At 47.6% G+C, this 27,189-nt stretch overlaps 1 protein-coding gene and 1 pseudogene across 1 annotated transcript in view; one reads left to right on the forward strand and one right to left on the reverse strand.

Moving 5' to 3' along the window:
- Positions 1-27,189, forward strand: part of slc25a13 (solute carrier family 25 member 13) — a 470,724-nt gene that overhangs the window by 395,772 nt on the left and 47,763 nt on the right. The gene's annotated exons all lie outside the window — the stretch shown is intronic.
- LOC140425651 (stromal cell-derived factor 2 pseudogene) lies at positions 18,748-19,321 on the reverse strand (annotated as a pseudogene).

Here is a 27,189-nt window from a genome sequence, read left to right on the forward strand (position 1 = left end):
GCCCGCCGCTCCGCATCGCCGGCAACCTCGAGGCCAACTGGAAGATTTTCAAACCGCTTCCAGCTCTTCCTCTAAGCCACTGATAGGGAGGGCGCCTCGGACACCAGAAAGATTGCTCTTCTCTCCACGGCCGGGGACCCTGCCATCCACATTTTCAACTCTCTCACCTTTGCAGATGATGAAGACAAGACGAAGTTCAAGACGGCCTTCCTCAAGTTTGACACTCACTGCAGCGTAGAGGTGAATGAAAGCTTTGAACGCTACGTGTTCCAGCAGCGTTTGCAAGGTAAGGATGAACCTTTCCAATCCTTTCTTATGCACCTCCGCATCCTTGCGCAATCTTGCAGCTATGGGCCCACCTCCGGTTCCATGATACGCTTCCAGATCGTTTTCGGTGTTCAGTCGGACCCCCTATGTCAGCAGCTCCTCAAAGTAAAGCAACTCACCCTAGCGACCTCCATCGAGACCTGTGTCTTACATGAAAACGCCACGAGTTGGTATTCCCATATACAAGCGGCTGAAACGGCACGGCAAGGTCCCCACGAGGCGGAACGGGTCCAAGTGATTGGTCACCTCCAGGGCCTCAGCCTGGATGAGGGCGGCCATTTTGCGTGCTTTTCACGGACTCCCGCGCTTGTCATGGACTTCCGCGCTTGTACGCACCAAACGAGGGCACGCCGGCGTTGAGGAACGTGGTGCGCACCACCGCACCGCCATGCACGGTGGCCTAGCGAACGTGCTGACGTCACGACGTGCGGCAACTGTGGCTCCGCCTATTTAAAGCGGAAGTGCCCCGCAAAATCTCGACTGTCTACAATGTGGAAGGCCTGGCCACTATGCTGCCTGCTGTCGAGCAGCTCAGCCTGCCAACTCATATCGCTTCAGCCAGCCTCGCAGGAATGTTCGGGCAATTCAGCCCAAGGTCACCGAGTCCGATGAGGACCTCCCACACAGCAGTGACACCGAGGACCCGAAGGCGCCTTTTCGAGTCGGTGTCGTAACAAAAAACAGGCTGTCCCCGAAGCAAAGACACCAGCCGCTGTCGGTATACAGCATCAATCCAGACGATGAGTGGTGTGCCACCCTGACGGTCAACCAAAATTCGTCGCCCACCTCAGAGACTTAATTTGTGAACTTTGTGGACTTATGGACTTTCTGATTTGTTCTGTTCTTCCGTTTAATCGTTCAAGTGGTTTGTATATAGTGTTCATCTTGTTATTCTTGTGACACACTGTTTTTCTGCACCAGGCACCTTCCCATGTAAATAGCTTAGTTTTTATGTACATAGTCCTGTAAATATTTCGCACACACGTAGTCAGGAACATTCACAATATACTATTGCCACGCAGGTACATTTTTTATAAAAGGGGGTGATGTCATAATATACACCAGTATATCATGGTGCATACACACACTGATGGACACACAGTGGGACCAATCAACACACACAACACCGCAGCCAATCACCAGTGAGAGCACACGCACTATAAAGACCGGGGGCATAAGAGTTCCCGCTCATTCGAGTTGCAAAAAGCTAGGAGGACAGAGCTCACAGCCTGCAACACAGACATTCACCATGTGCTGAGTGCATCGACTGGTTAGGACAAGGCAAAGGTCTTTAGTTAACGCTAGTATCGTATTAACCCATAGTCTAAGTAAGTTTAAACAGTTAATGATTCAATAAAATAGTGTTGCACTATTTCAAGTGTTGGTGACCTGTATGGATCCAGAACACCCAACACATCATGTTGTACTATTATTGGGCTGCGAACACGGAGAATGTGCGGGATTGGAGCAGGGAGCCGGAGGCTTTGTGGGTGAAGATGGAGGCATGCTCTTGTAAGGCGTCAGGGTTGCGGATGCTGGCAACGGCGCTGCTCCCTTTTGTTCCAGGGAAATATTCGGGGAGTCCGATGGTGGCCACATTAATGATATGGAGGCAATTTCGGCAGCATTTAGTTTGGAGGCGGGCAGATGTTGATACCGATTCAAGAAAATCATGGGTTTGAGCCATCGAGGTTTGATGCTAGGCTTCGGGGTTGGAGGAGCAAGGGGTGATGGAAATGAAGGACTTATTTCTGGTTGGAAGGTTTGTGAGTTTGGAGGATTTGGGGGAGAATTTTGGGATCCCGCAGGGAGAGACCTTTAGGTATATGTAGGTGCGGGATTTCACAAAGAAGGTTCCCCCGACTTTTGCAGTGGCATCGCATTCCTTGCTGTTGGAGGGGGAGTTGTCAGTGATGGGACTGGAGATGCGGGTGGGGGGGGGGGGGGGGGGGGTAGTAATCTCGGCAACCTATGGGAGGATATTTGAGGAGGAATGGGCGTCTCTGAAGGGAGTTAAGACCAACTGGGAGGAGGAGCTGGGGATGGCGCTGCAGGAGGGGTTGTAGTGTGAGGTGCTGCGGAGAGTGAATGCCTCAGCCTCTTGTACAGCGTTGGGGTTGATACAGCTAAAGGTGGTACATAGAGCGCACCTGACAAAGTCTAGGATGAGCCGGTTGTTTGAGGGGTGGAGGACATTTGAGAATGGTGTGGGAGGGGCCCAGACAATCATGTACATATATTCTGGTCCTACCCGAAGTTGGGGAGATTTTGGAGGTCATTCTTCAGCACCATGTCGGCGATCTTGCACATGGATTTGGAGCCCAGTCCTCTGGGGGCCATATTTGGGGTATCGAACTTGCTGGAGCTGCAGACGGGAGCAGGGACAGATGTTTTAGCCTTCGCCTTGCTGATTGCTCGCAGGCGGGTCCTGTTGGTGTGCTGGTCAGCTTCCCCACCCTTTGCCTTGGTGTGGCTGGGGGATCTGTTGGAGTTCTTGTATTTGGAGAAGGTCAAATTTGTTTTGAGGGAGGTGAGTGAGGGGTTCCACAAGAGATGAGGTTTGTTTGTGTTACATTTTAAAGAGCTGGTTACCGTCAGCTGTTAAGGGGGAGGGGGGGGACAAAGTGGGGTTTTTGTTCTAGGTTATTCGGGTGGAGGGGGTGGTGGTTTCTGGGGTTTGTTGTTATTGCCTTGTCTTCTGTATGTGCAATGTTAAAATATTTAAAACTTGAATAAAATTATTTTTTTTTATACAAGAAGTCTATTGTATGCGATTTTATGTTGCCTGTGTGATTTTCCACTTATCGTATGGGCAAGTTGAGTAGACAGCCAGCACTTTTTCATCATCGTGTCATGCCCCAGAGCACAAGCACACTCAGTTTATTTGCAAGGTTCATGCTGTCCGAGTTCAGAATTCTGCCAGATTGTCTTCTGATTTCTGTATCTTTGTAAGACTGCCTTGCTGTATTTGAGGACCTCGTCCCTGAAAGCTTGGTTTGAGGATTGCAGCACAGTGAGCCACTGGGTTGAAAGGTGCAGGTCTTTGTGCATCTCATCTAACGGGAATAGTATGCTCAGCTGGTGGGACCTCCACTGAAGAGGAATAGAGGGGCTGGAGGGAGAGAGGGTCACTAAGCATGGGCAGCATCCCAGGAAAATACTTTTGAGAAAAGAGGCCTGGGCTCATTTGGTGCAGGGCCAGCATGAACGTCAAGATGGTAGGGTCTACAAAAGACATCATTATCCAGCGACTGGAGTCTACAGGCAGCACTCCAACTGCCTCCAAAATGTCCGAGCTCCAGTGCCAAAGGAGACTCGGGGCTGGATTCTCCCGCAATGTCCACCGCAAGAACGCTACTGACGAGCCGTGTACAATGGAGAACTCCATTGACCTCGGGCAGGATTCTCCGGTTGCTGGACGAACGTGGTTGGAGAATCCCGCCCTCAATCTCTCCACGGATACAGTGACAGCAGTATGCCAAATGATTGCCCAGAAATTACCTCTAATTGTGTGACTGGACACCCCATGCCGGTGGCTTTGAAGATCACAGTGGCCCTCAATCTCTACTTCAGGGGTCAGTAGGGGATCTGTGCAGTGTGTTTCAATCAACTGGACACATTGGCATCAACAATGCTGCCAACAAACACGGATTTTCCGTATTTTACAGAAAATCAGCTGGAATACGGCAATACGATTTCTCGTGTTGAAATACGGAATCCATTGCAGCCCTCGGTCAAATAGTCACCAAAGTGGAAGAATCAACTGATTTGGTCAGTTCAATGGTTTGTGTGAAAAAAGCCAATGGTGGCCTGAGAATCTGTATCGAACCCAAGTACAGAATATTAAGCGGGAACTACCTGATTCCGAAAAGGGCGGAAAAAAGTGAAATGTCAGGTGCCAAGATCGTTACCAAGCTAGACGCATCCAGGAGTTTTTGGCAACTAAAATTAGATGATGCAAGTGAAAAAGTAAAACACTCCGCATGTTTATCACACAATACGGGAGAATGCCTTTCGGGATTATTTCCGCTTCCGAAATTTTTCATCGGGCTATGGAACAGATGGTCGAAGGTATTACCGGCGTACGAGTATACGTGGATGATATAATCATATGGTCATCAAATGAAGAAGAACATAATGCATGACTTATGCAAGTCATGAAGCGCATTAAAAAGTTTGGTCTCAACTGGAACAAAGCCAAATGCCAATTTGGCATCTCCAGACTATTTTTCTTGGGTGATCAACTATCAGCTCAAGGAGTCCAGCCAGGTAATGAAAAGATACCAGAATGTAATGTCCAAAAGACAAAAGCAGTCCTAAGGATGCTCGGTGTTGTCAATTTTGGGGGGAAGTTTATACCAAACTTGGCATCTGTAGCCATCTAATATGGCCATCTGCAAAGGACCAAGGGAATTACGGCCAACCCGGGACTCGGACAGATACACAGCCTATGTGTACCTAAAACACAGGTAACCAGACCTGACCGAAACCCCCGCTCATTTACATTTTAATGGCCCATTTTCCCAGGACAATAGAACTCCAATCAAGCAACCGGTACAGCCACAGACTGATCGGTGCCACTCCCCTTACTCAGAAAGCACAACTGCCAAGGTCAATGAACGCTAAGGACCCGCCCAGCTACCAAGGCCCCCACCCCTTTATTGGCCAAAATCGAAGAGAGTGATCAGAGTGCTGTCGAACTATTGGGTCCAAGGTTAAGGACCGCCCCAAAGAGCGCAAAATCCCAGAAAGGAGCACAGCCATGTGTTCTGTCTCTTTTGGATCCGGCCTGTGCCAACCCAATTGCAGCAGGAACTCCCAGCTAAGTTCAAGACCAACGATCGCTACCTGACGGATGAGCGCAGCAGAGACAGAGCCACTTTCTTAGAACCAGCCAGATAAAGGCCTTATCCATTTGCACAGTGCCGGTCGCCCTGAAGTTAAGTATAGGTTATTGTAGCTGATAGGTGTAGTTTAATTCGTGGTAGATATTGTGTTTGCATGTTGAGATAACTCGTGTATGGAAGTAAACCATCTTTTGAACTAACTAACTGGTTGTGTGGTCATTTGATCGATATAAGGGAAAGACTTGTGGTTCACCAAGATAAGTGGAAATACTCACAGTATTGGCGACGCTGTTGGGACCGAAACAGAGCAATACACCTTGCACAATGACACCAAGACAGCTTATCCGAAAGAATGTGACGTTTAATTGTTCTGATGAACACAACAGAGTGGTCTGATCTGAAAAGAGCTCTCACTACAGCACCTGTTGTGTCGTTCTTTGATCCCAAAAGCAGCACGAAGATCTGTACAGATGCCAGCAAAGTCGGAATATGCGCAGAACTGTTACAAGAAACAAGTGAAAGGCAATTACAACAAGTTGTACATGCCTCGAGAGCGATGGCACCAATCGAGCAGCGCTATGCGCATATTGAAAAAGAGTGTTTGGATCTACTCATGGGTGTGGACAAATTCCATAACCACGTGTATGGGTTACCCATATTCACAGTTGAAACCGATCATCATCGTCTCATCTCAGTTATTAAAAAGAATTTAAACAACATGTCTCCACGACTACAGAGAATGGTCATGAAACTTCAAAGGTGCCAATTTGAGCGAGTCTACACAGCAGAAAATTGAAATGGTTGTAGCTGATGCACTTTCATGTGCAACCGATGATCCGGGACGACAAACCCTTGAAGCTTAAGCAGCCCTCATTGAAGTTAGCCTAACTGTGTCTGGTGACAAGTCGAAGTTAATCAAAGAGGAAACAAGTAAGGATGAAACTATCCAATGAGTGTTAAAATACATGCGTGATGGTTGGCCCAAAGGAACTTGTTCCAACTATCAATACATAGAAACAGAATTAAGCAGTGTCAATTGGTTTCTGCTCAGGCAAAATCGTATCATAATGCCAACTTCTTTACGACAAATGATCCTCAGCAAGGTGCATGAAGGCCATCTGGGGATGGAAAAATGTAAAAGAAGAGCTTGTGAGTCCGTGTATTAGCCAGGAATGAACAACAACATTAGCAGCCTAGTTGCACAATGTGGAACATGTCAAAAGAACCAGACCCATCAACAGAAGGAGGCACTGACGATACACAACTCCATGGTCGAAAGTAGGCATTGGGTATGTTTTTCTTTCAAGGCAATTAGTACTTGTTAGTCATTGACTATTTTTTTGAATTATCCTGAGGTAATCAAGTTCCCCAAGTCAAGTTCGAAGGCAGTCATGAAGGCTACAAAATAAATATTTGCTAGGCATGGCATCCCATTCACTGTAATGAGTGACAATGGACCGTGTTTTGATAACATCGAGTGGTCTGAGTTTTCCAGACAGTATGGTTTCCAGCATGTAACCTCCAGCTCACATCATCTACAGTTAAATGGAAAGGCTGAGAAGGGAGCGAATATTGGCAAGAAGTTACTCAGGAAAACTTGGGATTCAAACAGCGACCCAAACTTAGCTTTGTTGAACTACATAGCGACACCACTTGCGACAGGATGCTCATCAGCCGATGAATCGAAAGATACGTACCATGTTACCGTGTCTTAATACAATGAATCCTGACAATGAAGATGCAATCCAAAAGGTCAAACAGAACAAACGAAAATAACAGAAGAACTATGAGAGAACAGCAAAAAATGTATCACCGCTAGAACAAGGTGATACGATCAGAGTACAACTTCCAAATGGATGGTCGAGCACGGCACATGTCATATGCCAGGCAGCTCCACATTCCTATGTAGTACTAACGGAAAAGGAATCTTAAGGAGAAACTGCAGAACACTTAAGGTAAAGACGACTCAACCTATTTCCAGACACACACAGCTACTCAAAGCAACTCCAACAGTATGTCAGGAAGACATTGTTCCAGCAGCGAACACAACAACAGGAGCATTGGATCACTGCCATGCAGAAGCTTTGCAGGATAACCAAACGCAACTGCAAGACAAGATTGCACTGAGAAGACTTACACATCGCAGAAAAAAAGTCAGACTTAATGTGTGAAAAAAATATGAATTTTTAACTGATGGACAATAGCATACTGAAACCATGTATAGACTCAACAAGCACCATGTACTGTAAATATGTTTGAATGCATATCCAAACAATTTCAAAGAAAGGGGGATGTGACAATGTGTATTTTAAGAATAATGAAGGGCTAACAATTCACTAACTACTTCCAACCACTAGATTGCGATCAAGCGCATACACATGGGTCACGTGATGCTCTTGATTCGGGGAGAAGGTTGTTAGGCGAGGTAGAGAATAGTTGTGTTATTGGGAGCTCTGTACAAATCATAGTTTAGTAAATCTGTAATCTTGTATATCTTAGCAAGCAAGTCGAATCTATTTAGTTGCAGTGTAAATAAATTAGCTTTGTTCAATACATCGCTTGATGTTCTTTGTGAGACACTACACTTAGAAGCTATCCTCATTCAGAAAGCAAAGAACATCACACTACTCATCAGTACGAAAATACTATGTTGTAGTGTGTGACTATGTTACACCAAATTTTCCCTTCAGGACAAATTACTGCAACATTCAAGAATGGCAAACCCAAGGGAGAGGATGGAGGCAAACTTCACTTCAGTTTGTTACTTTGCAAAGCTATTTCAAGTCATGGAAAATGTTCTGTATGATTTAGAAGTGGAATTTGTTCAATTCCAGGTTGATACATTTGAAGGTATTGCATTAGACAGGTGGTCAGACGAGGTTTCGGTGGATATTTTCCAGCTGAGGAGAAAAACCAACCGGTGAGCTGAAGTATCGCTCATTCCAAAAATCATACTGGCCGTCTTGTCAATCGCACATAGTAACTCCGAAGATGAATGAATCTTCAGTCTGATCAGAGAGAGAGAAGTTCACTGAGTTTCGGCCAAGTTTAGGACCCAAGACAGTTTCTGACTTCCTAACCCAGAAGCATATCATAGAATTTACAGTGCAGAAGGAGGCCATTCGGCCCATCGAGTCTGCACCGGCTCTTTGAAAGAACACCGTATCCAAACGCACATCTCCACCCTATCCCCATAACCCAGTAACCCAACCCAACACTAAGGGCAATTTTGGACACTAAGGGTAATTTAGCATGGCCAATTCACCTAACCTGCACATCTTTGGACTGTGGGAGGAAACCGGAGCACCTGGAGGAAACCCACTCACACACGGGGAGAACATGCAAACTCCGCACAGACAGTGACCCAAGCGGGGAATTGAACCTGGGACCCTGGAGCTGTGAAGCAATTGTGCTAACCACCATGCTACCGTGCTGCCCTAAGGTCTACTCTGAAGCCAAAGGACAGTGCTGTCACAAAATGCAATCTGCTTTATAAGTGAAAAGAGCGACATAGACATCCCTAAGTAAGCCTGAGGTAAACTCTGAAATTAAGATGTAGTATAGCTTGAAGGCCTATTCCACATGAAAGCAGGCTAGTTGACAAATGCAAAAGAGCTGCATCAGTAACGTTGAACTGAGCTCCGATATTGGTGTAAGGATAGTTTTAAACTTCTGTGTAAATAGGGGAATGTTTGTTCACATTTTTCATTCTTATATTTACTGAATGTTTGAAACAACTTGAAAACATCCACTCATGATTATGTATATGTACATGTAAAAGCATGAGATTTGTACTTTGCATTTGTGTTTTAGATTTGTGCAATAAAAGCGTAAAACTGTACTTCAGATTGGTGGGCTTGTTCTTTGAAATTAAAATACTGATTTTACTGCCTAAATACTGATTTTGGTATCTGGAATACTGATTTCTGTTGGAAAAGGTTGGCAGCTCTGTATCAAGCTTGTGATTGACACAATCTTCAGATGCGTCCTCACTGTGCGGGCCAGCCAAGCAGAGGGAGCCATGCGCTTTGCATCCAGGGTGTAATAGATTATACTCATGTAGCCATCAAGGCACCAGCAGGTGAACTGGGAGCCTTCGCGAACTGAAAGGCGCCCACTCACTGAATGTGCAGTTCATCTGTGACCACCGAGCACAATTCTGCAAATCTGTGCCCATTATCCTGGCAGCTCACATGATGCTTACATCTTGCAGCACTCGCAGGTACCAAGGCCGTTCATGGCTCCTGCATGATTGGACGCATTGCTCCTGGGGGACGAGGGCTATCTCTTGAAAAGGTGACTCATGACCCCTCTGTGGCACCCAAGAACAGAGGTGAATTAAAAATACAGCAGGAAAGCGTGGTGACCAAGACCACCGGGCTGCTCAAGATGAGTATCAGATGCCTAGACGAACCACAGAGAGCATTGCAGTATCCTACAGAGTTTGTCTCAATTGTAGCATCTGCACCCTGCACAACCTGGCTCTGCAAGGGGGTCCCACTATCGACTGAGGAATGCAAGGTGGCTCTACAGCCAGGGAAGTTGACTCCAGTGATGGATCTAATGAAGATCCTGGGGGGCACAGGATTAGAACATGGAGGCAGCCGACAGGAATGCCTTCATCTTGCGATCCTTCAGCTCAGCCTCCAAGGGATCAATGCTTCCTCATGTCTCCTTTACAAACAATTCTGATAATCCAGGCCAACCTGAACAGGATACAGTTACAAGTCTGTGCTGCATCTGGCACTTATTGCAACCGACAAGCCAACTCAGCCCATTAAAGCACTATCAATGTTTATGTCACTTGCAACACACCGAAAAAGAAAAGAAAACGTAGCAAAACCACACACAAATTAGTAAATAATAAATGCAAATAAAGTCACCCATGACAAGCCCATGTTGTGCTCAAGTTGCCTTCAACTTACGTTTGCAGCATGTGCTGTGTCTTTGTGCTCCTCCTCTCTCTTCTCTTCCCCCCCCCCCCCCTCTCACTGGTAGTTGGAGGCAGCCCGTTGATTCTGGTGGCTGTCCTCTGGCCGGTGGAGCCTGAACATGCGTCCAGCTCTATGGCTGGGTACACCTCAGTCACCGTGGCACCATCAGTTGCAGTGGTCACTGGAACAGGGATGGAGGAGCTGGTGCCCTCGTGCTGAGTGCTCTAAGAGGAGCCCATAGGCACAGTGGGCAGCTTGTCCACCAGCATGAGGTACATTTGGATCTCCCTACTCACTATTGATGGATGGGCACCTAGCAGATACTAGGTTCCTCATCCAACTCTCATGCTGGCAGTAACCTCCAGCGGTCACAGCCAGCGTTTTGGATTGCTGGTCCAAGTGTGACCCTGGAACTCACTGATTCTGTTCCTGAAGCTACCTCACCATGAGAGTTGCAATGGATGAGACTGTGCACTCGGTGCTCAGGGTCAACGCGGTACTTATACTCTGCATGGACTCCTCAATGACAGAGATCATGACAACCAGACCCTTATGGATCTCCTCCTGATCTCCTTGCGTATCCCATTGGACATCAAGTACCTACCGCCTGATGGACGGCTCCAGAAGCTCTTCACCTGCCTTGGACCTGCATAGTCTGAGACCCCAGCAGTCCTCCTACTGCCAGTGGCCTGGGATCTCTCTGCCTCTGCCAGCTCTTCGCACAAGTATTTTAAAAAAATGAAATATATTTATTCAAGTTTTTCAACAAATTTTCAACAACCTCCCCCCGCCCCCCCCCCCAACAAAAAGAAAGCAACAAGAACACAAAAGTAGAAATTATACATTGGATTTCCCTCATATACAGTAACCCCCCCATATAACAGTAAAAAGCACAAATAGGGAAATAACCCCCACCTTAACCCAAACACCACCCCAAGAGAACCCCCCCCCCCCTCCCCTGGGCTGCTGCTGCTGCTGACCTCCTCCTAACGCTCCACGAGATAGTCTAGGAACGGTTGCCACCGCCTGAGGAACCCCTCCACAGACCCTCGCAAGGCAAACTTTATCCTCTCCAGCTTGATGAACCCCGCGATGTCATTGATCCAAGCTTCCACACGAGGGGGCTTCGCATCCTTCCATAGTAGCAAAATCCTCCGCCAGGCTACCAGGGTCGCAAAGGCCAGAATACCGGCCTCTTTCGCCTCGTGCACTCCCGGCTCGTCCGATACCCCAAATAATGCTAATCCCCAGCTCGGCTTGACCCAGCATTCACCACCTTTGACATAGTCCTCGCAAAACCCCTCCAAAACTCATCCAGTGCCGGGCATGACCAGAACATATGGACGTGATTTGCCAGGCTCCCCGAGCACCTCCCACATCTGTCCTCCACTCCAAAGAACCTACTCCACCTCGCCCCTGTCATATGCTCTCTGTGAATAACCTTGAACTGTATTAGGCTGAGCCTGGCGCAAGAGGAGGAAGAATTAACCCTACTCAGGGCATCAGCCCACAGACAGTCATCTATCTTCTCCCCCAGCTCCTACTCCCACTTACCCTTTAACTCCTCGCCGAGGCTTCCTCCTCTTCCTGCAGCTCCTGATAAATCGCCGGAACCTTGCCTTCTCCAACCCATACCCCCGAAATCACCCTGTTCTGAATCCCACGTGCCCGAAGCAGCGGGAATTCCCTCACCTGCCGCCTCTCAAACGCCCTCACTTGCATGTACCTGAAAGCGTTTCCCGGGGTAGCCCAAACTTCTCCAGCGCCCCTAGGCTCGCAAAATCCAGAAACACCCTCTTCACCCTCGGGGTCTTATTCGCCCACACAAATCCCATGATGCTCCTGCTTACCTGTTTGAAAAAGGCCTTGGGGATCATAATGGGAAGGCACTGGAACACAAAGAGAAACCTCGGAAGGACCGTCATTTTGACTGACTGCACCCTACCCACTAGTGAAAGTGGCAGCATATCCCATCTTTTAAAATCCTCCTCCATCTACTCCACCAACCGCGTCAAATTAAGCTTGTGCAGGGCCCCCCAACTCCTAGCTACTTGGATCCCCAGGTACCGAAAGCTCCTTTCCGCCCTCTTCAGCGGTAACTCATCTATCCGCCTTCCCTGGTCCCCTGAGTGCACCACAAAAAGCTCACTCTTCCCTACGTTGAGTTTATACCCCGAAAAGTCCCCAAACTCCCTAAGGATCCGCATGACCTCAGCCATCTCCTCCACTGGATCCGCAACATACAACAACAGGTCATCGGCATACAATGACACCCGGTGTTCCTCTCCCCCCGAACCAATCCTCTCCATTTCCTGAACTCCCTCAGTGCCATGGCCAGCGGCTCAATTGCCAGTGCAAACAACAAGGGGGATAAGGGGCACCCCTGTCTCGTCCCCCGGTACAGCCGAAAGTACTCCGAATTCCGCCGGTTCGTAGCCACACTCGCCACCGGCGCTCTATATAGCAGTCTGACCTAACTGATGAACCCCTCCCCGAACCTAAACCTCCGCAACACTTCCCAAAGATACTCCCACTCCACCCGATCAAAGGCCTTCTCCGCGTCCATAGCTGCCACTACCTCCGCTTCCCCCTCCACTGTGGGCATCATAATCACATTGAGGAGCCTCCACACGTTTGTATTTAGCTGCCTACCCTTCACGAATCCTGTCTGGTCCTCATGAATCACCCCCGGAACACAGTCCTCAATTCTCGTAGCCAGCACCTTCGCCAGCAACTTAGCGTCAACATTGAGGAGCGAGATGAAAATGAAAAAATGAAAATCGCTTATTGTCACGAGTAGGCTTCAATGAAGTTACTGTGAAAAGCCCCTAGTTGCCACATTCCGGCGCCTGTTCAGGGAGGCTGGTACGGGAATCGAACCGTGCTGCATTTAGCCCAGTGTGCTAAACCAGCCCCAGATCGGTCTCTACGACCCACATTGCAATGGATCCTTGTCCCGCTTCAAGATCAAAGAAATCAGCGCCCTGGACATTGTCGGGGGCTAGGTCCTCTCCTTCCTCGCCTTATTAAAAGTCCTCACTAGCAACGGGCCCAGCAGGTCCACGTATTTCCTATAAAATTCAACCGGGAACCCATCCGGCCCCGGGGCCTTCCCCGCCTGCATGTTCCCCAATCCTTTAACCAGCTCCTCCAGCCCAATCGGTGCTCCCAAACCAGCCACCTGCTCCTCCTCCACCCTCGGGAATCTCAGCTGATCTAGGAATCGTCGCATGCCCCCCTCCCCCGCTGGTGGCTCAGACCTGTACAGATCCCCATAGAAGTCCTTAAATATCTTGTTTATTCTCACCGCACTCCGCACCGTATTCCCCCCTCTATCTCTAACTGCACCAATCTCCCTCGCTGCCTCCCTCTTACGAAGCTGATGTGCCAGCATCCGACTCGCCTTCTCCCCATACTCATAAACCGCCCCTTGCGCTTTCCTCCACTGTGCCTCTGCTTTCCCCGTAGTCATCAGGTTGAATTCCGTCTGGAGGTTCCGTCGCTCCCTAAGTAGCCCCTCCTCGGGGGCCTCTGCATAACTCCTGTCCACCCTTAAAATCTCCCCTACCAACCTCTCCCTCTCCCGCCTCTCTCTCTTCTCCCTGTGGGCCCTAATAGAGATAGCTCTCCCCTAACCACCGCCTTCAACGCCTCCCAGACGACCCCCACCTACACCTCCCCGTTGTCATTGGCCTCCAAGTATCTTTCAATACACCCCAGCACCTGCACGCACACCCCCTCATCCGCCAACAGTCCCACATCAAGGCGCCACAGCGGGCGCTGGTCCCTCTCCTCCCCAACTCCAGCTCCACCCAATGCAGGGCGTGGTCCGAGATGGCTATGGCCGAGTATTCTGTTCCCTCCACTTTCGGGAATAGCGCACTACTCAAAATGAAAAAAATCTATCCGGGAGTAGGCTCTATGGACGTGGGAAAAGATGGAAAATTGCTTGGCCTACGGCCTGGCAAACCTCCATGGATCCACTCCCCCCATCTGGTCCATAAACCCCCTGAGCACCTTGGCCGCAGCCGGCCTCTTACTCGTCCTGGACCTAGAACGGTCCAGTGCTGGATCCAGCACCGTGTTAAAGTCCCCCCCCCATTATCAAGCTTCCTACCTCCAGATCCAGAATCCGACCCAGCATGCGTTTCATAAATCCGGCATCATCCCAACTCGGGACATATACGTTTACCAGTACCACACGCACCCCCTGCAATTGACCACTCACCATCACATATCGACCTCCATTATCCGCTACAATATTCAGTGCCTTGAACGACACCCGCTTCCCCACCAGTATTGCAACCCCTCTGTTCTTCGCATCCAGCCCTGAATGGAAGACCTGCCCTACCCATCCCTTTCTCAGCCTAATCTGATCTGCCACCTTCAAATGTGTCTCCTGGAGCATAACCATGTCTGCCTCCAGTCCCTTTAAGTGCGCGAACACCCGGGCCCTCTTGAACGGCCCATTCAGGCCCCTCACATTCCAATTTATCAGCCGGATCAGGGGGCCCCGGCCCCGCCCCCATCCTTCCCTAGCACGGGAAAAAGCCCGCGCTTTCCGTCTGAGCCGGCCCCACCCCCTCTGGCGCAGCTCCTTTTTGCGGCCTTACCCCAACTCCCCATCCCCGGGCCTCCACCCCCCCCTCTTCCTCCAATGCAAATGCCCACACTCTCCCACAGCGCCCACATCAAATCCATTCACCCGTCCCCACCCAGCACTGAAACAAAAAGAACATTCCCCAAACGCAGTAATCACAGTAAACATCCCCCCATGACAAACCGTCTGTTTGAGTCCAACTTTTCAGCCTGGATAAAGTTCCATGTCTCATCAGGCGTTTCAAAATAGTGGTGCCGATCTTGCAACGTGACCCACAATCGCGCTGGCTGCAGCATCCCGAACTTCACCCCCTTCCGATGGAGAACCGCCTTAGCCCGGTTAAAACCAGCTCTCTTCTTAGCCACCTCCGCACTCCAGTCCTGGTAAATACGGATTTCCGTGTTCTCCCACCTGCTGCTCCATTCTTTTTTGGCCCATCTCAGGACACACTCACTGTCCATAAAGCGGTGGATCTTCACCACTACAGCCCTTGGCGGCTCGTTGGCTTTGGGTCTCCTTGCCATGACCCGATGAGCCCCATCCAGCTCCCGGGGCCTCGGGAAAGCTCCCGTGCCCATCAGCGAATTGAGCATCGTGCTCATATATGCCCCGGCATCGGACCCTTCCACTCCTTCAGGGAGACCCAGAATCCGAAGATTCTTCCTCCTCGACCTATTCTCCAGGTCCTCAAATTTTTTCTGCCACCTCTTGTGCAGCGTCTCGTGCGCCTCCACCTTCACCGGCAGACCTAAGATCTCGTCCTCGTTCTCCGAGGCTTTTTGCCGCACCTCCTGGATCGGCGACCCTTGGGCCTTCTGGGTCTCCACAAACCTCTCAATCGCCGCCTTCTTTGGTGCCAGCATTTCTGTCTTCACTCCGCAAAGCAGCGTTTAAGGAATTCCTGCTGCTCCTGCAACCACTGCGCCCATGCTGCTTGGTCTCCACCCGCCACCATCTTGCTTTTCCTCCCTCACACTTTCCGCTGCACCAGGATCACTTTTTTAACCGCTCCACTCCTGGTCCCTATAATGTCAGGGGAACCTTGCTTGTCACCTTCTCACACTGGGAGCCGTCGAACAATTGCCGTTAGGGCCCCTCTGAAGAGCCCAAAAGTCCGTTTCGGGCAGGAGCTGCTGAACGTGCGACCTACCTAGGCATAGCCGCAACCGGAAGTCCCCTCTTCTCACAAGTGTGATGTGCCCTCACCACTGTGCAGTACCCACAGAGCTGACCTGTAGTCCACCATCAACGCTGGTGCCTGGTTCAGTGAAAGGGTGTGACGCTGGTGCAGATGTCAATTTGACTTTGTCAGAGCTTAAAGGGGCGTGTTTAGGGTCACTGGAAACTCTTACGGATACTGCAGGAGGAAGACAACATATCAGCACATTCAATCATCATATACTCTCGGTGCATGCCAGGCAGGTTGATGATACAATGGAGATCCGCAGCATGATGCCATTGGAGCTTCAATGGACATCCTTGCTGTGACATTTACATTTCAGATGGTAGGACCCCATGATGTTTGCACTTCCCTGTGCACTGCACTCTTAATTTCGTTCAAGACCACTGCCTCACCATGACCGGTGGAATGAGCTGTGCGGTAACATTCCAGTTCCAGTGCATCCGTTTCAAAACGGCTGAGAATGTGCAGATTGGGCACTCCACCTCCCGTCCATCTGTGCTCCACTGCATTATGGCTTCTATTCTCTTTAAAAATAGAATTCATCAATAGTGCTCCCTCTGCCTGAAGAGCCATTCCAACGCCCCCACTCTCCTGACTCCCAGTTGCAGGGTGTGTCAGAGTGGCATACCTCGCCCTCCCCTGCACTAATGCCAAGCGTTCAGGCATTCCAGTTTGGTAGCACAGGCTTCAGTGCCAGTTAATACAGACACTCTTATACCCCTGAGTGACTTGACGAACGGGCACCCGACTACACTTCACACAGTTCCATACCATCTCTGCACTCACCCTTGCCAACTGCAGAAGATCATTTAACCGTCAGAATTTCCCATCTGGCACTGGGCTCCTCTGCCAGGAGTACCAGGCACACCTGAAAAAAATGGGGCAGGGTGCCTACCCGACTTGCCCTCTCACCTTCCATGCCACCAGGTGGTAATGGCATAACCCATGTCCACACTGTCCGGCCAACTGGAAGACGCTGGGTGGTCTTTAATTAGCAGCCCAACATGAAATCATGTGGATAGTGCAATCTTGGTCAGGAGCAGATTCCACGTCCACCTCCGGGCCCGCTGACATCTTGCCCATGCCAAGAATAAAATTCAGGCAGTGGGAATGTATTGGATGGTCTTCTGGCGAGGGGTTCCGAAAAGTGTGTGTGAATATGGCTTTGAGAAGGAGAAAGGTCAGGTTGCATAGGGGCATCAACATTGAAGGATTCAGGGATAACAGAGGGAGACTGAATAGTGACAGAGGGAATGGGCATTAAGAGTGGTGACAATGGAGGAGTATGATAGGAACTTGATGGGCCATTGGAGGAGATTGGAAGCTGGTCTCACTTTCAAAAGTTAAGAAAACTATTTTTGCGATCACTGAAGAATGACGCAGTTTGAAAAATAAGCTAGAAAAAATTGATAGGTGGCGGGTGTCAGGGTGTGTGGAAGGAGTTCAGCAAAACAATTGAGGGCTGATTGAAGGAACATACTGTAAATGTACTGCTCAAATCATGAACATAGCTCAGCTGAGAGCTGGATTTGACGGTGTAATTCACAATGAATGAGTTTGCTCCTTAACTAATGATGCACATACAAGCATATTAGGTGCTGCTCTGCATTTGGTCTTAATTGCCTCTGATCCTTACAGAACCATGTGAAAGGGATGTAGGGAAAAACAATGAAGGGGTGCTCCACAGACGCAAAATGGATCCTAAAGCCTCAGTGTCGTCATCAAGGCATTCAAAGCACCGTGCTTACAGTAATGACATAAGTGCAAGAATTTGGTATTGATAGTTATTGTCTCGGCTACTGGAGTCAAACTAATAGTACTCTGACTGAGGGGCATTTTTTTTAAACTTTAAAACTTTATTTCTAATACTTGATTTGTCCAAGTTTAAGATTTTGTATGCCTGCAAATTAAAGCAAAAGAAATTCAATTGAACATCTGCACCCTTGCATTTACACAAACCTTTGTTTTAAATACATTCTCATATCTTTAGAAATTTAAACAAGTATAGAAAAAAGTACAATCTTATTTTTACTTTACAAACTATGACTTAAGACAAGATGAAGTAACTTGTCAAACACACTGTTAGGATATTGGACCAGACCTCAATGTATGTTAGGAAATTGGACAAGAAACCCTAATAATTTTGTAATTTGTAAACTGTGAGGAAGGGATACTTCACCCCCAGGAATAATACCACTAACAAACAGGGATTCAAAAAAATATATTAAAACAAACTTCATACTTAACACATGACCAACTACATTAATATCACCAAAAATAGCTTGCATTTAACAGTTAAACACTTTTTAACAATAAAAGGAAACACTTTAACTTCAACTTATACCTTCTCCTTCTCCAATTAAGCAAAGCCCATTGCAGGTCAAAAGCTACTTGTAAATAAACTTAGAGGACAGCAAGTATCTCTGTGTTTACTATGTAGAGAGTTGCTTTCAGCAAAGGACAGAGACACTTTCAGACACAAGCTGCAGGTCTTTCTGTCTTTTGCAGACTAAAATCTAAACTGCTTGCTACAGATCTGGTTCCTCCCATTAATTGCATCATCTCTATCCCACTATGTGTCTTATGACTATCTTACTAAGGCTAAACACAACCTCTTAATTAACTGAACCCTCTGGAATCTACTTTCTATAAACAAAAGTCCATCTTAATGTATCTTTTGCAGACTCACCACCTGCCTGTATGTTAAACCAAGATTTATATAAATACTACTGCAACAGATATATATATATATATATATATTGTATTATATAACAATTTCCTACATTCATCACAACACAATGCCACAATGTTTCTTACTGGCCTCCTTATTTTCCCGCACATGGTCTTATTAAAATACTATAGCTCCTCATGTTTCGATGGTTCAGCACTGGGCTTGATAAAGATACCTTTCATTACAGTCCAGTAGTTGTTGGCACTTGGGCTGAAAGTGCCATGAACCTCAAGCTGACCTCAGATCAGATGACCATACTGTTCTCCAATTATTGTTTAGAAAGATCTGGGTGCCTGCATGCTTGAAGCATACATCATCATCTTGCTCCCGACTTGTTCCGCTGCATTGCACTATCCAGACATTGAAGTCATCTCCTTCTCCGTTCTCACCAAATACACTTACTTCCTGGTTTCCAGAGCATGGTGACATAAAGTGATGACTGTGGGTTTCTTCCAGTGTTGACATGTATCAGCCATATTGACTGGCCATATTTGATCAGTATTCCTCGTTGATAAACCTGGCCTGGTTTTCCTCTCACTGTCCAGTATCTTTTACTGTCGTCAGATGCATCCACCCCAGTCACAGACTTCTGACCACTTCCCGACCCACACTTCACATTGTGGGAGTTCAAGTGGACGTTATGCTGGTTGTTGAGCAGTTGATCACGGAGCCACAGGTCACATACTGCAGATCGGTGGCAGGGCCGAGGCAAGCAGTGCGCAGCGGGCGAGCACCGTTAGTATTTCACGCCCTCCCGTATAGCACATGGGTCTATTGAGTCTAATTAAGACCCTTTGTGAATATGAAGTCACATCTGAGGGGTGCTCAGCCATCTGTCATCCTCCAGGATGTTAACATCCAGCAAGGGGTGGCCTGGAGATGACTTGTACAGTTTTTTTATTCGCTCATGGGATGTGAGTATTGCTGGCTGTGCCATCCCTGAGTGCATTTAAGGGTCACATATAGGCCAGACCAGGTAAGGATGACGGATTTCCTTTCCGAAAGAACATTAGTGAACCAGATGGGTTTTTATGACAATTGTTATTAGACTTTTAATTTCAGATATTTAATGAATTAAAATGTCACTGTTTGCCATGGTGGGATTCGAACCCAGGTCCGCAGAGCATTACCCTGGGGTCACTGGATTACTAGCCCAACGACAATGCCACTGCACCAATATCTGAGAACAAGTCAAGGGCACTCCATTAGCACACCTCCTTAAGCAATTGCACTTTGTGTTTTCCTTTCAGTCATGTCAACAAATCAGTGGGCATTGTAACTTTCATGTGATTGAAACACCAATGCACCTATGGATGCACTCATATCAGTATGACACCAGTGAATCAAGGCTGCGCGATCAAAGAAAACATTTATCAATGGTTTGAATTTGACCGTCTCAAGAGGGAAATTCTTATCCAGAGAGCAGTATCTCTTCATTTGCCAGCTCTCGTTGATGAATAATTCAGAGGCATCACCTTGCTATTGCCCCCTAAATGCCCTTCACATATCAAGATGCAGATGCAGTGGCCCTCTACATGCACCCAAAGCTCTGAGGTGTGTTTGCATTATTCTCTCAGAGAGTGCCTCACTAAGGCCATGGTTTAATTAGTTACCAACACTCAGGATCTTGCATTCATCGAATCATAGAATTTGCAGTGCAGAAGGAGGCCAATTGGCCCATAAAGTCTGCACCGGCCCTTACAAAGAGCACCCTACTGAAGCCCATGTATCTACCCTATCCCAGTAACCCCCATTTAACATTTTTTGGACACTTAAGGGTAATTTAGCATAGCCAATCCACCTAATTTGCACATCTTTGGACTGTGGGAGGCAACCGGAGCACCTGGAGGAAACCCACGCAAACAAAGGGAGAACATGCAGACTCCGCACAGGCAGTGACCCAGCTGGGAATTGAACGGGTTCCTGGAGCTGTGAAGCAACTGTGCTAACCACTATGCTACCGTGCTGCCCTTAAAACTTCCTCAAAAGCCAACCAAGTTTCTGTCCTGGATGACCTGGGTTTTAGGCCCAGTGAGTATTGGCATAGCAGTCAGTGACAACCTCTTCCCTTCAAAGACAACTGTGACACTTGTAAAAAGTTCCAGTGCAAGCAGAGCAAAGAGCCAATGCACATGGGTGAAATCATCACAGCTCCTTGGCAGAAGGTGGGCATGGATCTTTTCCACTTCAATGGAAAAGGCTACCTTTTGATCATCGATTACTTCTCCAATTACCTGGAGGTAGCACAGTTAGCGGACTCGACTGCTCGGTGTGTTATTCAACATGCTAAAGGGATTTTTGCCTGGCATGACATAATAGAACATTACAGCGCAGTACAGGCCCTTCGGCCCTCGATGTTGCGCCGACCTGTGAAACCACTCTAAAGCCCATCTACACTATTCCATTAGCATCCATATGTTTATCCAATGACTATTTAAATGCCCTTAATGTTGGCGAGTCCACTACTGTTGCAGGCAGGACATTCCACGCCCCTACTACTCTCTGAGTAAAGAACCTACCTCTGACATCTGTCCCATATCTGTCTCCCCTCAATTTAAAGCTATGTCCCTTTGTGCTAGTCATCACCATCCGAGGAAAAAGGCTCCCATTGTCCACCCTATCTAATCCTCTGATCATCCTGTATGCCTATTAAGTCACCTCTTAACCTTCTTCTCTAACGAAAACAGCCTCAAGTCCCTCAGCCTTTCCTCATAAGATCTTCCCTCCATACCAGGCAACATCCTGGTAAATCTCCTCTGCACCCTTTCCAATGCTTCCACATCCTTCCTATAATCCGGCGACCAGAACTGCACGCAATACTCCAACTGCGGCCACACCAGAGTTTTGTACAGCTGCAACATGACCTCATGGCTCCGAAACTCAATCCCTCTACCAATAAAAGCTAACACACCGTACACCTTCTTAACACCCTATCAACCTGGGTGGCAACTTTCAGGGATCTATGTACATGGACACCGAGATATCTCTGCTCATCCACAATAGCAAGAATCTTATCATTAGCCCAGTACTCTGTAATCCTGTTACTCCTTGCAAAATGAATCACCTCACACTTTTCTGCATTAAACTCCATTTGCCACTTCTCAGCCCAGCTCTGCAGCTTATCTATGTCCCTCTGTAACCTGCAACATCCTTCCGCACTGTCCACAACTCCACCGACTTTAGTGTCATCCGCAAATTTACTCGCCCGTCCTTCTACGCCCTCCTCCAGGTCATTTATAAAAATGACAAACAGCAGTGGCCCAAAAACAGATCCTTGTGGTACACCACTAATAACTGAACTCCAGGCTGAACATTTCCCATCAACCACCACCCTCTGTCTTCTTACAGTTAGCCAATTTCTGATCCAAAGCGCTAAATCATCCTCAATCTCATGCCTCCGTATTTTCTGCAATAGCCTACCGTGGGTAACCTTATCAAACGCTTTACTGAAATCCATGTACACCACATCAACTGCTTTACCCTCGTCCACCTGTTTGGTCACTTCTCAAAGAACTCAATAAGGTTTGTGAGGCATGACCTACCCTTCAAAAAACCGTGTTGACTATCCCTAATCAAATTATTCCTTTCTAGATGATGATAAATCCTATCTCTTATAATCCTTTCCAAGACTTTGCCCACAACAGAAGTAAGGCTCACTAGTCTATAGTTACCGGGGTTGTCTCTACTCCCCTTCTTGAACAAGGGGACAACATTTACCATCCTCCAGTCTTCTGGCACTATTCCTGTAGACAATGACGACATAAAGATCAAAGCCAAAGGCTCAGCAATCTCCTCCCTAGCTTCCCAGAGAATCCTAGGATAAATCCCATCCGGCCCAGGGGACTTATCTATTTTCACACTTTCCAGAATTGCTAACACCTCCTCCTGAAGAACCTCAATCCTGTCTAGTCTAGTAGCCTGTATCTCATTATTCTCCTTGACAACATTATCTTTTTCCTGTGTGAATACTGACGAAAAATATTCATTTAGCGCCTCTCCTATCTCCTCGGACTCCACGCACAACTTCCCACTACTGTACTTGACTGGCCCTACTCTTACCCTAGTTATTCTTTTATTCCTGACATACCTATAGAAAGCTTTAGGGTTTTCCTTGATCCTACCTGCCAAGGACTTCTCATGTCCCCTCCTGGCTCTTCTTAGCTCTCTCTTTAGGTCCTTCCTGGCTAACTTGTAACTCTCAAGCACCCTAACTGAATCTTCACATCTCATCTTTACATAAGCCTCCTTCCTCTTGACAAGTGATTCAACTACTTTAGTAAACCACGGTCCCTTGCTCGACCACTTCCTCCCTGCCTGACAGGTACATACTTACCAAGGACACACAGTAGCTGTTCCTTGAACAAGCTCCACATTTAAATTGTGCCCATCCCCTGCAGTTTCCTTCCCCATCCTATGAATCTTAAGTCTTGCCTAATCGCATCATTATTGCCTTTCCCCCAGCTATAGCTCTTGCCCTGCGGTATATACCTATCCCTTTCCATCGCTAAAGTAAACGGAACCGAATTGTGGTCACTATCACCAAAGTGCTCACCTACCTCCAAATCTAACACCTGGCCTGGTTCATTACCCAGTACCAAATCCAATGTGGCCTCGCCTCTTGTTGGCCTACCTACATACTGTGTCAGGAAACCCTCCTGCACACATTGGACAAAAACTGACCCATCTAAAGTACTCGAACTATAGCATTTCCAGTCAATATTTGGAAAGTTAAAGTCCCCCATAACAACTACCCTGTTACTTTCGCTCTGATCCAGAATCATCTTTGCAATCCTTTCCTCTACATCTCTAGAACTTTTCAGAGGCCTATAGATAACTCCCAACAGGGTGACCTCCTTTCCTGTTTCTAACTTCAGCCCATACTACCTCAGTAGACGAGTCCTCATCAAACGTCCTTTCTGCCACCATAATACTGTCCTCGACTAACAATGCCACACCTCCCCCTCTTTTACCACCTTCCCTGAGCTTACTGAAACATCTAAACCCCGGAACCTGCAACAACCATTCCTGTCCCTGCTCTATCCATGTCCCTGAAATGGCCACAACATCGGAGTCCCAGGTACCAACCCCATGCTGCAAGTTTACACACCTTATTCCGGATGCTCCTGTCGTTGAAGTAGACACACTTCAAACCACCTTCCTGCCTGCCGGTACACTCCTGTGACCTTGAAACCTTACTCATGACCTCACTACTCTCAACCTCCTGTACACTGGAGCTACAATTCAGATTCCCATCCCCCTGCTGAATTCGTTTAAACCCTCCCGAAGAGCATTAGCAAATTTCCCCCCCAGGATATTGGTACTCCTCTGGTTCAGGTGCAGACCATCCCGTTTGTAGAGGTCCTACCTACCCCAGAATGAGCCCCAATTATCCAGGTATCTGAATTCCTCCCTCCTGCACCATGTCTGTAGCCACGTGTTCAACTGTTCTCTCTCCCTATTCCTCGTCTCGCTCGTAGCACGGGTAACAACCCAGAGATAATAACTCTGTTTGTTCTAGATCTAAGTTTCCACCCTAGCTCCCTGAAAAGCTGCCTTACATCCCCATCCCTTTTCCTACCTATGTCGTTGGTGCCTATGTAGACCACGACTTGGGGCTGCTCCCTCTCCCCCTTAAGGATCCCGAAAACACGATCCGAGACATCACGGACCCTGGCACCTTGGAGGCAACACACCAACTGCGAGCCTCTCTCGTTCCCACAGAATCTCCTATCTGTCCCCCGAACTATAGAGTCCCCAATGACTAATGCTCTACTCCTCTCCCCCCTTCCCTTCTGAGCAACAGGGACAGACTCTAAGCCAGAGACCTGTACCCCATGGCTTACCTCTGGTAAGTCGTCCCCCCCCCTCCCTCCCCCACCAGTATCCAAAGCGGTATACTTGTTACTAAGGGGAATGACCACAGGGGATTCCTGTACTGACTGCTTCCTCCCAGCCCCTCTCATCGTCACCCATCTATCTTCATTCTTCGGAGTAACTACATCCCTGAAGCTTCTATCTGTGACCACCTCTGCCTCCCGAATGATCCGAAGTTCATCCAGATCCAGCTCCAGTTCCCTAATGTGGTTTTTGAGGAGCTGGAGATGGGTGCGCTTCCCACAGGTGAAATCAACAGGGACACTGACAGTGTCCCTCATCTCAAACATTCTGCAGGAGGAACATTGCACTGCCTTCCCTGCCATCCCCTCTAGATAACTTGCGGATAAAGCAAGAGAAAGAAAGAAAGAGCTTACCTGATATTCACTCAACCCCTTAGGTTATAGCAAACACTGTTATGACTGACAATGCTCCCTGTTTCAAAAACTATGAGTGGACTGAGTTTGCCCATCATTCTGACTTCAATCCCTTATATCCCCAGTCAAACGGGAAGGCAGAAAAGGGCGTGCACATTGTAAAACAGCTGCTTTTTAAAAAAAGCCATTGACAGCTAGGAAGACATGTATCTGGCACTTTAGAGACATTGTTCGGCACCACTTATCAATGGCTGTCGGTGCACAGCTGCTAATGAATAGACAGCTATGAACGACCCTGCCTTCCATTGCAACTCATCCTGTGGATCGAGGACTGGGACGGCAACTGCTTCTTCAAAAATGGAGGCAGAAAAGATTTTACGATATATACGCAAGGAAGCTCCAGCCAATGCATCCAGGTGACACAGTTAGACTGGAGGATGCCAATGGAAACGGATAGTCAAAGTTTGCAATGGTACTGTAACAGACAGGTCCGCAGTTGTTTCTCCTCATCACAGGATGGCTCAGTCTTGCGGAGAAACCAAAGAGCCAAAAAGCGCTGTTGAAAGTTCAACGTCCCTTTGTTTTGAATCCAACAGAAGAGTTGGTATATAATCCCCAAACACTTGAAGAGGATACAGACCACATATCAGAGCCAGCGATCAGAGAAACATCCGCAGAAATAAATACAAAATAAGCAGGAACACCAACAATAAATGAAGGTGGAACACGATCGCCTCCTCAGCCATTGCTCAGGAGATCAACCAGATTACATCGTAACCTGACAGGCTGAACTTGTAGTGAACTGTGTACAGTACATGTTTAAAGTTATCATGCATATCCTCTTTTGAAAAGCAGTTTCATTTGTAAATGTTAACACTTCCAAAGGAAGGGAGATGTGCTAATATGCATGTGCACATCAATGTATAGAGTTATCTTTTGATGTATATTGTTATCGGTACGACCTCGGACCATCATGTGGCGATAGGGCTCCAGCATGTGACTTGAAAAATTAGGCAGTTGGTAGTAAGTCGTACAAGAGGCTAGTCACACTACAAGTAGCTGCAGGAGAATTCACTTAATTCATTTATTTTGTTACCGTTTCTTTCATTGTTTGTTAGATGTCTTTCCACGTGTTAATTCTGTTAATAAAGTATCCTACTAGTCAAAGAACTAGATGTTCTGTATCCATCTGTACTACGGCCACAACACAGAACATAACAGACCTGAGTTATCTGGAGCAGGACATCCTTTGCCTTTTCTAACTGGTACCTTGAATAGAGAGAAGAGAGAATGAGTGATTAACTAGGCAGGCTCTTATATTAAATATCACTCACAGTCATTGTTGGCATCTTGTTAATGTATACTGGGTGCACCCTCACTGGCTTGTTGGGGAGTGCAATCTCATCTTCCGCACTGGATTGATCCTCTCCAGCCAGCTCTGTTGCATGTTCCTCATTCACGGAGAGTGTCCTCAACTCTGGGGTAACCCCACCCTCCCCCCATTCTCCCTTTTGTTATATAAGATCTGGTCCTGTATAACGACAGAAAGATTGATTGTGAGCACTATGGATGAAAGGGCAGTTCAACAGCATGCATGTTTTTTGTGTTTGCTGAGCCCTCCCTGTAAAGAATTCAGATGGTTTTTGTTCAGGATCTTACTTGAGATGGAGAGCTTAAAAGAACTGGCAGACAGGGCGGCAGAGTGATGCAGTGGTTAACACTGCTGCCTCACGGTACCAAGGACTGGGTCACTGTCATGTGGAGTTTGCACATTCTCTCCGTGTCTGCATGGGTCTCACCCCCACAACCCACAAAGATGTGCAGGGTAGCAGAATTGGCCACGCCAAATTGTCCTTTAATTGGAAAAAAAAGAATTGGGTACTCTAAATTGATATTTTAAAAAAACTAACAGACATTCAGTGCTGATTTCCCATATACTGGTAGTATATGACATTTCTGTAGACACTAATGGTTAGAAACTGATGCCTTTATGACAGTGTGACTTTGGATTGAGTAGCAGTTTCACTTCCTGGTGGAGCGGAACCGATCATACATCCTTTTTCAACACTGCAGGGTGGTCCCTTTTTGTTTCCTGCACGCGCTGGCCTCTCCTTTGATCTCATCCCAGGCCGGCATGGTTAAGTGGGAGGACCTTCTAGTCTTTTCTCAATGGAAGAACATATCCTCTATTTGGTGGAGGGCCGAGAGGGGAATCCCCAGTGAGGCTTCGCTGAAACTGGTGGTTTTGATCTTCTTGGCACCGCATATTTAATGTGCTGCAGAATACCTGGGTTGCAATGATTGAATATATGTCCG

Source organism: Scyliorhinus torazame, chromosome 6 (assembly GCF_047496885.1).
Source record: "Scyliorhinus torazame isolate Kashiwa2021f chromosome 6, sScyTor2.1, whole genome shotgun sequence".
Classification (NCBI taxonomy): domain Eukaryota; kingdom Metazoa; phylum Chordata; class Chondrichthyes; order Carcharhiniformes; family Scyliorhinidae; genus Scyliorhinus; species Scyliorhinus torazame.